Source organism: Gopherus evgoodei, chromosome 12 (genome assembly GCF_007399415.2).
Source record: "Gopherus evgoodei ecotype Sinaloan lineage chromosome 12, rGopEvg1_v1.p, whole genome shotgun sequence".
Lineage (NCBI taxonomy): Eukaryota > Metazoa > Chordata > Testudines > Testudinidae > Gopherus > Gopherus evgoodei.
This window is the reverse complement of record NC_044333.1, coordinates 2,158,380-2,173,016: the sequence shown is the minus strand read 5'-3', so window position 1 is coordinate 2,173,016 and position 14,637 is coordinate 2,158,380. Positions and strand designations below refer to the sequence as shown.

Genomic DNA, 14,637 nt, shown 5'->3' with positions numbered 1-14,637 from the left:
CGTCCAACTTTTCTAAATAGTTCTTAACCTATTCTTTCAACACTGAGGACTGCTCACCTCCTCCCCATGCTGTGCTGCCCAGTGCAGTAGTCTGGGAGCTGACCTTGTTTGTGAAGACAGAAGCAGAAAAAGCATTGAGTACATTAGCTTTTTCCACACCATCTGTCACTAGGTTGCCTCCCCCATTCAGTAAGGATCTCAGGGTGAACAGTTTGGTTATTTTGGTTACTAGTTATTGAAGATTTGGGAGCAGGGCCTTTAAAGGGTTGGTCTCCTTATTGTGTGAAAGGGCAGAACAACTGTACTGAGCACGCTCTGAGTAAGGAGTCACCACAACCATGATCTATTTTCCACAGCTGGGCAGTGGTGCTGGAAACAAAACAGGGAGAAACTGGGTGGGGGAATGGCAAGTGCTTGGAAATAAGGATTTTGCTCTAGAAATCTGTGCGATGTTTAATTTTCTCTACAAAGTGATGATAAGACTGTGTGAACTGGGAAGGGTGAACTCTGGTAAGGACGTAGATCGGAAGTTGTAGAGGCAATGACATGTGGCCAGGTGCCCTGCTAGAGCTGTAGTACATCGAACACTATGGAAAGAGGAAAGGTAGCGTTATTGGCAAGGCATCTCTTTCACAATCCAAGATAACACCTCTCCTGAGGGACTGGAGACAGACATGCCTGAGTGCATGCCCATGCTTGGGAATTTCACTAACTACTAATAAGAAACCATGAGTGGGGTATAGATGGGACAAAGGGGATATTTGTCCACTGGCCATTAACACAAGCTGGTGAGGAAATTGAGACTAAAGTCTACTGACCAAGATACTGGGGAGGTCGGTATTTTACTTACAATTCATCTAAGGACACGGTTGATTTATTGTTGTAATGTTTTCCCAGCTGAATGCTCTGTTCCTTTGTCTTATGTCCAGACTCAGTGCCTGCAAGAAGGTGAGTATTGCCTGTAAGAGCACTGTTGTATTAATTCTGATGGAATATGTAGGCCCAAAGAGTCAAAGGCGTTAACATGACCCTGTTATGTTCAACATTAAACAGTTGTAAATAAGGTTCAGTGTTTGATACCCAGAGACCTTAGCCAGCGTAATACCATGACAAACACCATTAAAAATCCTTTAAAACCCTTATCAGAGACAGAAAAGGAGGAAAAAACAGTTCTAGCATTTGAATTGTAAAATATTAAGATCAGCTTTTATTTTAACAACATTCCTTGTTCTCTTTCCCTTTGGCTGGAGAGAGTTTTTAGAAAGAACCCCTTTCCCCCGTATTTGACAGTTGTATAGATGGTGTCACGCTGCCTGGAGTGGCTCACAGTTGTGAGTGCCAATCTCAGGTCACGGTGTCAGAAAACAAAGGCAGACATCCCAAATTGGTGATTTCACCAAGCCAGTAACAAATGTGCACTCTGGGATCACTCTACCAGTCTTACCATGGAGTCACCGACAATCCCCTTAGACTCCAGCCTACCTTGCCACCCAGACAAACGAAACATTTTAGGTTTAAATAACCTTTTGTCACAATCACACCACATCAGGTTTCTCCCAGTCCCAACAGATGTTGACCTGAATTTTATTGGCTAGTTGTTATGGCTCGTCACTAATCACCTCCAACCAGAAGATCTATAGGTTCTTGTCCAATTCAGACTACAGGGTCCAAGAACTCAGAGAGTTCCATATTGGGGGAGGACTCTCGGGGTGCTCAGCAAAAACACTTACACTGAGGACAATACCAAATTGATAAAAGCTTTACTGAAAGTAACACAGGAATAATAAATGCTATAAAACTTATGACTGCAAAACAGTAAAGGAATTCCAGAGCTCCTGGTGGTCACATTCCTATTATAAGTACCTTAAGCTAACATACTCACACTTTTCCTTGAGGACCTGGTAATAGGAGGTGAAGGACCAGCCTCACTCCTGGCATGCCCGATAACACCATGGTTCTGGCTTCCCCAATGGTTAGGAATGTTGAGTGGTTCTACTGTACTGCACAAGCTCAGCTGATAACGTGATGGACGGTGGAATGATAGGTAGATAGAGGATAGTCTATAGAAGATAGAAGAACAAAGAAAAGAAAAAAAAGCTCCCTAAGATATCCTTACATAGTGTCAGGAGCCTATAAACTATCACACAATTCAGGCCCAACCTACTAGACCCAAATCTTATTTCTGTACCCTAAGAAATGTATGGGTACTCTTCTCCTATAGGTTAGTGGATTATGACTCTTACTCTCTAATATTAATAAGGATTATCTCACTCCAAAAACTGCCAGCCTAGGCTTTCTTGGCCATTTCCAGGTTTGTGGTGTACCCTGTGGTTACCAACCGGTTGCAGATGCCAGATAAACCTATTCAGGGTTGTGTGTAGTTCCTCCCTTCGGTTCCCCAAAATTCAGGGACCATTTCTATCTTTACTAAAGGTTGCTAGCTTTTGTGCTGACTTACTCTTAACTGATCATACTTTTAGCTATATAGCTGATCTTGCTGGATACAGGCCAGTAGGCTTCATGCATTTTAGCAAAACTTATTTTATATATAGTTATTAGGAAACACATATCATATGCCTCAACATACCCTAATTTCATAGGAATTAATACTGATAAAATATAAGAATCATATATGAAATGGATTAATTCCGAAAGAGAAACATTATTTGATACATTTGGGTGGATCAGTAATATATAACAGCTAGCAAAGTAATCCTATGGGTTACAAATCCCTTCTTTGACGGGGTGATTACTAAAGAACCACATCACACTGACGAAGGGACAGACAGTTCATGTGCGGGAATAGGCGCTATTTCTTGATATATCTCTATCATGGGCAGGGCCGGTGCAAGGATATTTTGCACCCTAGGCGAAACTTCCATCTTGCGCCCCCCCCCCAATCACATACATTATACACAATACACAGTCACAGAATAACATGTTATAATTTAGAATTTATGTTTCTGTGCTTTAAGTTTAGCAAATTTAGAAACAAGTTCCTCCAAGTCAATGCTGTGAGCAATGTCATGTTCTATTGACAAGGTAGATAGCCCAACAAGTCTTTGTTGCAACATTGATGTTCGCATGTATGTTTTTATCAACTTGAGCTTCGAGAAGCTTTGCTCACCACTGGCCACAGAAACTGGGAGAGTCAAGAGGATGCGAAGAGCAATAACTGTGTTAGGGACACTATCTGTCAGCTTATTTTCCCATATGAAGTTCAATACATCTTGCGGTGATGAACTCCTTTGGACTCGTCTTGCAATAGCTTGCAATTCACTGCACAAGTCAAAGGCATCAATATCTTTGGATTCACCATGTTGCAAAGCTTTCTCCAGATTCAAGCAATGTTCCATAATTTGCTTTGGTGTTTTATTTTGCAAACTGTAAACATCATATATGAAGCCAAATACTGAACTAATTTGCTGAATCAATGTGAATCTTTCTTCAACTGAATGTATTGCTGTGTCAATGACTGCAAAGTAAAAGTTCACTTTGAATTTTTCTTTCAGATAATAAATAGGTTCGTCATCTGCTTCATATGTGAACTGCTTCCTCTTCTTTCTAATACGGATTGGATCTAGTTCAAAAAGTGCCAGTACATCCAACTCCTCCGCAAGTTCACCTGCATCTACCAATGTTTTCTCAAAGGCTGCGTCACTTCTGCAGCCCACAAGAAACCTCTTGGTTTCTCCAAGTTGATTAATGGCATCACATATATCAAATTCTTTTGCCTGAAGTTGTTTGCTAGTTATGTTGATCTCAAACAATATGTCAGACCACAAAACAAGAGAAACAAGAAACTTGAAACTAGAAATGGCTTTTGTAAGAGCCTTTGCATCAACTCGTGATGTATTGCCAGATGATCCTGTCAGAGTATTGTCTTCATAGATGTCTACCAGAGCATCACAGATATCACCTATGAAAGCAGGATGGAAAAGCTCCCCTCGCAGAAGACCTAAGACATGATGGCTGGATACATAAACAGACACCTGTCCCTCACAGGCACTACCTCATAACATGCCAATTGTGCTCAGGACAGAACATCATAGAGGAATACTATGCATTCAGTGGTCTCTACACTGGCCAAGCAACAGCATGACAACTAACCTAACCAGTCCATCCAACTTTTTTGACTGCTTCTTGGGCACTGGTGAGGGGTAGCGGTGCCAGACTGAGCCCGGTGATGGGAGCACTACAAATCTACAAACTGAGGCAAGGTGCTGGGCCTAGAGTCCTGCTGAGACTGCTGTCCTGCACCAAGTGGAGCATAGCCTCCATGAGGAGAGAACTCAAACAAATATCACGCTCCTTCTGCACGATTCCCCCAAGCACTTCTTCAGGCAGCTGCTATGGGGGTCACTCACAGGCTTAGGCCTGCCTGTTGCAGGCAAAACACAGCAGCAGGGCTTAAAACTCACACAGGGCCGCCCAGAGGACTCAGGGGGCCTTGAGCAAAGCAAAATCGGGGGCCCCTTCCATAAAACATTTGCAATACTACAGTAACATGTATTAGGAAATGTAAAAAATAACTAGTGAAATACATTCAAAAATTAATTTGTAATAATTTGAAAATAAACTAAATACATTATTTAAAAACATTAAAAGCTGTAATGGTGTGTATACATTTGCAATTACATAATGGGCAGTTGCTGGGTGATTGTGATGGTTGGTACCAATGGGCTGTCGTTGCCTGGGGGTGGTGCTGTTGTTGCCCACGGCTGGGTGGGGAGCTGGGCTCTGGGTTCAGGGGTGCCCAGCTCACAGGGGCTAGGTTCAGGGATGTGGGGAGATAGGGTCAGGGGGGTGTCCAGCTCAGAGGGGCTGGGCTCAGAGCTGGGGGTCAGGGCTGTTGGGGGGATGGGGTCAGGGGGTTTCCAGCTCAGAGGGACTGGGCTTGGAGCTGGGGGGTCAGGGCTGTGGGGGGGATGGGGTCAGGGGGTTTCCAGCTCAGAGGGACTGGGCTTGGAGCTGGGGGGTCAGGGCTGTGGGGGGGATGAGGTCGAGGGGGTTTCCAGCTCAGAGGGACTGGGCTCGGAGCTAGGGGTAAGGGCTGTGGGGGGATGAGGTCGAGGGGTTTCCAGCTCAGGACTAGGCTCGGAGCAGGGGGGTCAGGGCTGTGGGGGGGTGATGGGGTCAGGGGGGTGCCTGGGGGCACTGGGGCAGCTCAGCTCTGCAGGCTGCTGTTCTCTCCAGCCGTCCAGGCACAAGGGGAGCAGGAGCAGGGACCAGCTAAGGACCAAGGGGGCAGAAGCACAGGCACCTGAGGCCGACCTGTGGGGAGGCACTTGCTTACCTTGCCCAATGCATGAGCGCTAGGGTCCTCTTTCTTCCTCCGCTCCACCAGACCACTGCTGAGGCTCTTTTCTTCTCCTGCCCCTCGCTGGGGCTGACGTGGAGGCTGAGCCAGGGGGCAGCCGTGGCTTTCCTCCAGAAGCGAAGCCCTCGTGTTGCGCTGCTATTGCAGGGCCCCTGCCACGTGCCCTAAGCAGAGCTGCGCAGCTCTGCCCAGCCGCTGGCGCTCCCGCCGGGCAACGAGAAAAATTGCAGAGGCTGGAGCCCCTGCTCTGGGAGGGAGAGGGATTCTGAGCCTCTACTTGCAGCCCAGGGATTCCCCTGGGTCAGCGCAGCCACCGTTAGCCCGAACCTCTGGGCTGCCACGGCGGCGTGCTGACCCTGGGGGCACCCTGGGCTGCTGGGCTGCCACGCCGGCACCCTGACCCCAGGGGCGCCCTGGGCTGCCGGGCTGTCGCAGCGGCTCCCTGACCCCGGGGGCGCCCTGGGCTGCCGGGCTGCCACAGCGGCTCCCTGATCCCGGGGGTGCCCCTGGCTGCTGGGCTGCCGCATGGTGGCGCGCGCTGACCCGGGGGCGCCCTGGGCTGCCGGGCTGCCGTGCCAGCACACTGACCCCGGGGGGCGCCATGGGCTGCCAGGCTGCCTCAGTGGCTCCCTGACCCCGGGGGCGCCCTGGGCTGCTGGGCTGCCGCCCTGACCCCGGGGGCACCCCGGGCTACCGCGGCTGCGCGCTAACCCCGGGGGCGCCCTGGGCTGCCGGGCTGCTGCGGCTGCGCCCTGATCCCAGGGGTCCCCTGGGCTGCCGGGCTGCCGCGCCGGCGCTCTGACACCGGGGGCGCCCCGGGCTGCCGTGGCTGCGCGCTGGCCTCGGGGGCACCCTGGGCTGCCGGCTGTAGGTAGCTGCTGCTGCGGACAGCTCAGACTACCTCTCCAGCAGCAGCGGCTGCAATCATTTAAAAACTTTTTTTGGGGGCGCCGCTTTTTGGCGCCCTCAAATCTTGGCGCCCTAGGCAACCGCCTAGTTCGCCTAAATGGTTGCACCGGCCCTGATCATGGGCATTATAGAGGCATATTCAGTTGGTTGTACCAGAGGTGTTTGCCTTTGTCATTTTTGAGTTTACACTGCATACATCCTAAAGTGATTAAAACAATTCCGGTTGCAACATCATCTCTAATAATCCATCTCTTCAATCCAATTTCCTCCTAGGAAGAATCTACTTCTTGGCCTTCCTGTAGCGGGCTGCTTACCCCGCTCCTGCCCAGAAGGGCTTAAAACAGCCCTGAGAGAGGGCTGTGGCAGGGAAAGCAGCTACTAGGCTGAATGGGGAAGCAGGGGCGGCTGGGCCACACCCCAGTGAGGCTGGCCTTATATAAGAGGCTGGGAGCTAGAAGCTCAGCAGTCTCTCTCTGTGTTCAGGGAGAGAAGGATCTGGCTGCAGGGAGGTTAAGCTGGTATCTGGAGCAGAGCAGGGCTGGGGAAAGGCCAAAGGAGCCATGGAGCTCTGGCCTAGGAAAGCTCCAGGCTGCAGGCCTGGTAAGGCCTATTAGGTACTGGGTTATAGGGGCAGCCCATGGGTAGCCAGAGGCAGCAAGTCTGACCCCCTTTGCCTGTGATGAGCGGCTTATACTGCAGTCTGCCCTGATGAACGGGGGCCAGATGGTGCCTGGGCAGTAGCCAAGACTGAGATGAAGTGGAGATAGTGGGTGAGGGTTCCCCTGGGGAGGGGAGACCCAGAACTGTGGGGGTACTGCCAGGGGCAGCACCCAGTTAAAGGGGCACTGGGGTCCTGGGAGGGATATGGGGGCCAAGTGGCAGCAGGACACTGACCTGCAGAGCATGCTCTGGAGGCTGGATGAGCTAATTCCCACAGAGGACTAGCAGAAGGTGCCACCAGGTGAGTGTGTGCCCGTTTACACTTCCCCATCTAATAACTGGACAATAGCTTGTTCTGCCGTATCCATGTCATTTGTAATTTGGATAAGGTGGGTTTCCTTTCGGGATACCAATTGTTTTAATTGTAGGCCCAGAGGGGGAATATGTACTAAAAACAGGGGTGAAAGTGAGCTGGTAATGTGTACCGGTAAGAACCCGCACCGGCCCATTCCCAGCCCTTTGCCACGGCAGCACTCTAATGTTGCTACATACCACCCCGCTGTTGGCGAGGGGAGCACAGCAACGTTAAAGCACTGCCACGGCAAAAGACCCTGCAGCACTTTAACGTCCCTGCCCCTTTTGCTCCCACCCCAGCTGCTGATGGGTGAGGGCAACGGGAGCAGCTGCCCTGGGGCCCCCCATTTAAAAGGGCCCGGGGATCCAGACACCACTGCCGCCACTACTCTGGGCCCTTTAAATCAACACGGGAGCCCCAGGTGGCGCAGGCCAGGTGACACGGAAGGGCTGGCTGGGGGATGCTGACTCCAGCCCCGCCCCTTCTGCCCAAGCTCCCCTCCCCCCCATACTGGTAAGTGTCCTCAGTTACTTTCACCTCTGGGTGGAACACCAAATATTGGGAATCCTCAGTCTCTCTTTTAGAGCCAGAATACACAATTCCTTTCTGAGGGGAACTGACACCACTGAATACATCACGGGTTGGCAACCTTTCAGAAGTGATGTGCTGAGTCTTCATTTAGTCACTCTGATTTAAGTTTTCACGTGCCAGTAATACATTTTAACGTTTTTAGAAGGTCTCTTTCTATGTCTATAATATATAACTAAACTATTATTGTATGTAAAGTAAATAAGTTTTTTTTTAAAATGTTTAAGAAGTTTCTTTTAAAATTAAAATGCAGAGCCTCCCTTACCGGTGGCCAGGACCCGGGCAGCGTGAGTGCCACTGTAATTCAGCTCGCGTGCCGCCTTCGGCACGCGTGCCATAGGTTGCCTACTCCTGGAACAGATGATATAAAACAGGGTGGTTGAGCAAATCAGAAAGATAAGTTTGATTTACAGCTTGGGGAACTGTTTAATGATTTTCCTTGGGACTTGTGTTCCTGAATTTCACAGGTGCTTTTGAAACTCCCCCACCCCCACAGTCCTTTGGCTCAAGCACCCATAGAGACACCGGAGGAAATCAGAGTCCTGTGGCTCATGAGTTACAAACTGGACACGGTTGACGTTTGTGGTCAAGAAGGGGCAGTGTCAGCTAATCAGCTCAGTTAGCAGAATAGAAATCACCAGGAAGTGCTGGGATTAATGGGAGGTGGACCCTTGGAAATGTCAGCCCAGTGTACAGCAGTGACTAGAAAGCTGGGATGTATTAGACGAGGAGGGGAGGAAAGAAAAGCTCAGGAAATGTGTTGTCTGGAAAGGTTTTGTTAGAGTATGTTTAGCTAAGCAGACACTGTGCACTAAACACAGTGTCCATGTTGGTCTGGAAGAGAGCAGCAAGAACATAGAGCTGGTAACCTCTGGGGAAAGGAGACAAGATCTGGGTCTGGCTATGCCCAAGGATAGCAAAGACTCAGGCGGGATCACGTGGTGAGACAAACCTGATATGAACAAAGGATAAATCTCTGCTCAAGAGAGCACTGGGTGAAAATAAAGAGCCAGCCAATCATACACAGATTAGCTACCACGAGTAGCTAACACCCCTGCATTATTCTCCCTGACCCTGCGAAGAGAGAGGCAAATGCTGGTGTTCTCCAAGTCCCCGTCTCTCCCCAGCAGGGGACCCTCTCCCTGTGAGTCCTCTTGCATAAGAACGGGAATTAGAAATAGAGTGGGTTCCTGGCTATGATTTTTTAATAAGCTCCAGGATGCTTTTCTGGCTAATAGCTGTTGCATGCTCTCTGTGGGAGTCGTGCCAAAGAGGAGGGTAGGACTGTGGGGGCAGGGAATGCTTTTCTGCACAGCAACAGTGAACTGGTGCCAACTGGCAAGGGAACCCAGAAGCTCTGGCTCCACGTCTGTGCTGCTCCCTTCCCAGTCTATTGTCCTCTCTAGAAGGGTCAGTGTTGCAGAATGTTTTTTGTTACAGTGAAATGGTGTAACCCGTTTTATCTAGTCAGTGCCCGACTGTCATAAAAACACAAACCTTACAAAGGAATTTCACTTAGAAAGGCACCAGCAGAGCACGCGTTAGGGAGCTTCTCAGGGAGGAGAGAAGGAGGCTGGCTAGGAGCTGGGCTATTGACTATTTGCAGAGTCCTTAAGGACTCCCAAGGGCAGAGTGGAATAAGTAGGCCAATTCCACGGAAATGATCTTGGCTACAAAGGATCCTTCACAACTCCTTTGAGAATCAGGGATGGATGATAACCATGGTTATCAGATTCTTTATGGCCTGTGAGCTTGTGATGAGAGCTCCTTGGATTTCTGAGGCCAGGAACTGCTGGAATGCAATGGGAAACCTCCGGCCAGGAGTCAGATAGGGGTGGTAATCTCCTTTTTTGTTACTCAGGACATAGGAGATAAGATTCTGGATGCAACCACCAGGAAAAAATGCTGGCTTGTCAGGAATGGAATTCCATGCCCAATGGAATCTCTGCCTCTAGGGAAAACAGAGAAGTTGTAGAAAGTTGCATCAGTTATTCATGAGTAAGGCACCATGTTTGTCACAGACGTCATGGAAGTTACGGATTCCGTGACTTTCCATGGCTTCTGCAGTAGTACCAGGACCTTGGCTGTGGCCTTTGCAGTATTGGTCTTCAAAGGAAAGGCCTCCACCCATTTTGAGAAAGGATTGACAACCACTAACAGGTATTGGCTGTTCATGTGCATCATGCACCTTTCCGGGCAAGCCTGCGTTAATGTCAATGAAACACCCATGGTGATCTACTGATTCACGCCAGCTGAGGATCTGGCTCAGGGCCGCCCAGAGGAGTCAGGGGGCCTGGGGCAAAGCAATTTCAGGGGCCCCGTCCATTAAAAAAAGTTGCAATATTATAGAATACTATATTCTAGTGGGGGCCCCTGTGGGGCCTGGAGCAAATTGCCCCACTTTCTCCCCCCGAGCGGCCCTGATCTGGCTTATAAATTAAAAGCAGTAATCGTATGTATCAACTAGAGCTAAGGGAAAACAATAAGTGAATGGTAAGAGTGGGACTGTCGCTTTTCTATGCTTGCACCAGCATCCAGTACCATAGGGCACCAGGCCTTTGGATGCTATTGTAATACAAATATTTATCACTACCAATGTTTAGCAACACCTATGCCCTATTTGCACTAGCAGATCTGCCATTGCTACCATGGTGGAGCTGCTTGGGTGCAGATTTCTCAAAATGCGTCTGCATGTAAACCTGGGCAGAGCTTTGGACAACCATAGGAATGACCAATCAGGTGCTTTCTTGTGCCTAAGCATTTCTGCCAGGTGTGCAGAAGACAATGGTTAAAAAGAACTACATGGTAGCTTCCTTCTATCTGCCTCACTTGAGAAATGCAGCCTTCACTGGCTTTCTAATGTTTTTAAATTTCTAATGTTTTCTAATGTTTTTAAATTTCAGTCCAATTTTTTTTAAAAGGAACCCCCCATTGTGCCAGGCATTAGCCAGATGCAGAGGACACACTTACAGTCGCGGTGTTTTAGTCTTCGTTTCAGGGGAACTGGTGCTTTAAAGAGGGAAAGGTGTGCTCCCACTCACTCTGGCTGCAGGGAAGGTGGGATTGGGTGGGCTTCCATCCATCCTGAAATCTTGTTTCCGGCTTTGCACTGTCACTGTGTGATGACGTTGCAGTGACAGATGGTAAAGCAGTGCCCCATGCACTGAAGCCATATCGTGATGTGAAGATTGTAATGCAATCCAAGGTGCCAGACTTGCTTCGCTAAGAGCTCGTAAAACCAGCCTGTAAAAAACACCAGGGAATCGTCAATAAGTGCAAGAGGGTATTTTGTCTGAGAGACAGTTTGCCACCCCTGCCTGCATGCTCGTGCCCTGGATCAGCAGAACTGGAACTGGGGCACACGAGCACCTCATGAATAAGACAATGTTTTAGTCATGAGCATTTTAGTAAAAGTCATGGACAGCTCATGAGCAGTAAACAAAAATTCACAGCCTGTTACCTGTCCTTGGTTTTTACTATATACCCCCGACTAAAACTTGGGAGCGGGGCAGTTCAGAGCGGTTTGGCCTGGGGGCACCATGGGTCTTCGGGGGGCACAGCCTGGCAGTGCCGCATGTGCTTGGGGGGCAGGTCGTGGCCCAGGGGGACACCGCAGGTGCTCAGGTGGGGGCAGGTTGATGGGGCTGAGGCAGGTTCCGTACTTGGCTCCTGGGAAGCGGTGACTTCCTGCTCCCACTGCACATGCTGCCTCTGCCCCGCTCTGCCCTGCATCCCAATTCTGCATCAATAAGAGCTGCGGGGGCGGTGCCTGAGGGCAGAGGCAGCACCTGGAGCTAGGAGCTGAGGGAGGGGAGTTCCTGTCACCCTCCTGGGGAAACCCGCCCCACATAAGCACTGCCCCGCACACCCTCAGCCCTGAGTCCCCCCAAACTCCTGTTGCTGGGGGTGGGGGAGTCCGAAACTGCCCCAGCAGCAGCCAGTGCGACTGGCCCAGGGGCTGCCTGAGCTGCTCAGGCGGCTCCTGGGCCAGCCACAGGGGCTACTGCAGAAGCCATGGAAAGTCAGGGAATCCATGACTTCCATAACCTCCGTGACAAACCTGGTGCCTTACCCATGAATAACTGATGCAACTTTCCACAACTTCTCTGTTTTCCCTAGAGGCCGAAATTCCATTGGGCATGCTCACAACAACCTGACAAGCCAGCATTTTTTCCTGGTGGCTGCATCCAGAATCTTATCTCCTATGTCCTGAGTGACAAAAAAGGAGATTACCACCCCTATCTGACTCCTGGCTGGAGGTTTCCCATTGTGTTCCAGCAGTGCCTGGCCTCAGAAATCCAAGGAGCTCTCATCACAAGCTCACAGGCCATAAAGAATCTGATAGCCATGGTTATCATCCATCCCTGATTCTCAAAGGAGTTGTGAGGGATCCTTTGTAGCCAAGATCATTTCCGTGGAATTGGCCTACTTATTCCACTCCGCCCTTGGGAGTCCTTAAGGACTCTGCAAATAGTCAATAGCCCAGCTCCTAGCCAGCCTCCTCATCTCCTCCCTGAGAAGCTCCCTAACACGTGCTCTGCTGGTGCTTTTCTAAGTGAAATTCCTTTGTAAGGTTTGTGTTTTTATGACAGTCGGGCACTGACTTGATAAAACGGTTTACACCATTTCACTGTAACAAAAAAACATTCTGCAACACTGACCCTTCTAGAGAGGGCAATAGGCTGGGAAGGGAGGGTTTTGCTGGGTGGAGCAGCACAGACGTGGACCCAGAGCTTCTGGGTTCCCTTGCCAGCTGGCACCAGTTCACTGTTGCTGTGCAGAAAAGCACTCCCTGCCCCCACAGTCCTACCCTCCTCTTTGGCCTGGCTCCCACAGAGAGTGTGCAACAGCTGTGAGCCAGAAAAGCATCCTGGAGCTTATTAAAAAAAGCACAGCCAGGAACTCACTCTATTTCTAATTCCCATCCTTACACAAGAGGACTCACAGGGAGAGGGTCCCCTGCTGGGGAGAGACGGGGACTTGGAGAACGCCAGCATTTGCCTCTCTTTTGGCAGGGTCCGAGAGGATAATGCAGGGGTGTTAGCTACTCGTGGTAGCTAATCTGTGTATGATTGGCTGGCTCTTTATTTTCACCCAGTGCTCTCTTGAGCAGAGATTTATCCTTTGTTCATATCAGGTTTGTCTCACCACGTGATCCTGCCTGAGTCTTTGGAAGACAGTCGTCAGTCTCACTCCCTCCATCCTTGGGCGTAGCCAGACCCAGATCTTGTCTCCTTTCCCCAGAGGTTACCAGCTCTATGTTCTTGCTGCTCTCTTCCAGACCAATATGGACACTGTGTTTAGTGCACAGTGTCTGCTTAGCTAAACATACTCTAACAAAACCTTTCCTGAGCTTTCCTTTCCTCCCCTCCTCATCTAATACATCCCAGCTTTCTAGTCACTGCTGTACACTGGGCTGACATTTCCAAGGGTCCACTTCCCACTAATCCGAACACCTCCTGGTGATTTCTATTCTGCTAACCGAGCTGATTAGCTGACACTGCCCCTTCTTGATCACAAATGTCAACTGTGTCCAGTTTGTAACTCATGAGCCACAGGACTCTGATTTCCCTCTGGTGTCTCTATGGGTGCTTTATCCAAAGGACTGTGGGGGAGGGGGAGTTTCAAAAGCACCTGTGAAATTCAGGATCACAAGTTCCAAGGAAAATCATTAAACAATTCCCCAAGCTGTAAATCACACTTATCTTTCTGATTTGCTCAGCCACCCTATTTTATATCATCTGTTCCAGGAGTAGGCAACCTATGGCACGCGTTCCGAAGGTGGCACGCGAGCTGAATTTCAGTGGCACTCACACTGCCTGGGTCCTGGCCACCGGTAAGGGAGGCTCTGCATTTTAATTTTAAAAGAAACTTCTTAAACATTTAAAAAAAAACTTATTTACTTTACATACAATAATAGTTTAGTTATATATAATAGACTTATAGAAAGAGACCTTCTAAAAACGTTAAAATGTATTACTGGCACGTGAAAATTGAAATCAGAGTGACTAAATGAAGACTTGGCACATCACTTCTGAAAGGTTGCCGACCCGTGATGTATTCAGTGGTGTCAGTTCCCCGCAGAAAGGAATTGTGTATTCTGGCTCTAAAAGAGAGACCGAGGATTCCCAATACTTGGTATTCCACCCAGGGGTGAAAGTAACTGAGGACACTTACCAGTATGGGGAGGCAGCTGGAAGGGAGCTTGGGCAGAAGGGGCGGGGCTGGGAATCAGCATCCCCCAGCCAGCCCTTCTGTGCCACCTGGCCTGCGCCACGTGTTGATTTAAAGGGCCCAGAGTAGTGGCGGCAGTGGTGTCTGGATCCCCGGGCCCTTTTAAATGGGGGGCCCCAGGGCAGCTGCTCCCGTTGCCCCCACCCATCAGCAGCTGGGGTGGGAGCAAAAGGGGCACGGACGTTAAAGTGCTGCAGTGTCTTTTGCTGTGGCAGTGCTTTAACGTTGCTGCGCCCCCCTCGCCAACAGCGGGGTGTTGTGTAGCAACATTAAAGTGCTGCCGTGGCAAAGGGCTGGGAATGGGCCGGTGCGGGTTCTTACCGGTACACATTACCAACTCACTTTCACCCCTGTTTTTAGTACATATTCCCCCTCTGGGCCTACAATTAAAACAATTGGTATCCCGAAAGGAAACCCACCTTATCCAAATTACAAATGACATGGATACGGCAGAACAAGCTATTGTCCAGTTATTAGATGGGGAAGTGTAAACGGGAACACACTCACCTGGTGGCACCTTCTGCTAGTCCTCTGTGGGAATTAGCTCATCCAGCCTCCAGAGCACGCTCTG

The 14,637-nt window shown here is 49.7% G+C and overlaps 1 long non-coding RNA gene across 2 annotated transcripts; it reads right to left on the bottom strand.

Moving 5' to 3' along the window:
• Positions 1 to 120: 120 nt before the first annotated feature.
• On the bottom strand, positions 121 to 11,991 carry LOC115660162. 2 transcript variants are annotated; one of them, XR_004002759.1, is made up of 5 exons: positions 11,905 to 11,991; positions 10,803 to 11,075; positions 1,883 to 2,060; positions 851 to 938; positions 121 to 587 (listed from the first exon to the last, which is right to left on the bottom strand). It is a non-coding gene; the product is annotated as an uncharacterized LOC115660162 (long non-coding RNA). The 2 variants fall into 2 exon arrangements; XR_004002760.1 differs by lacking the exons at positions 121 to 587; positions 851 to 938; positions 1,883 to 2,060 and adding an exon at positions 8,190 to 9,783.
• Between the last annotated feature and the right edge of the window lie 2,646 nt (positions 11,992 to 14,637).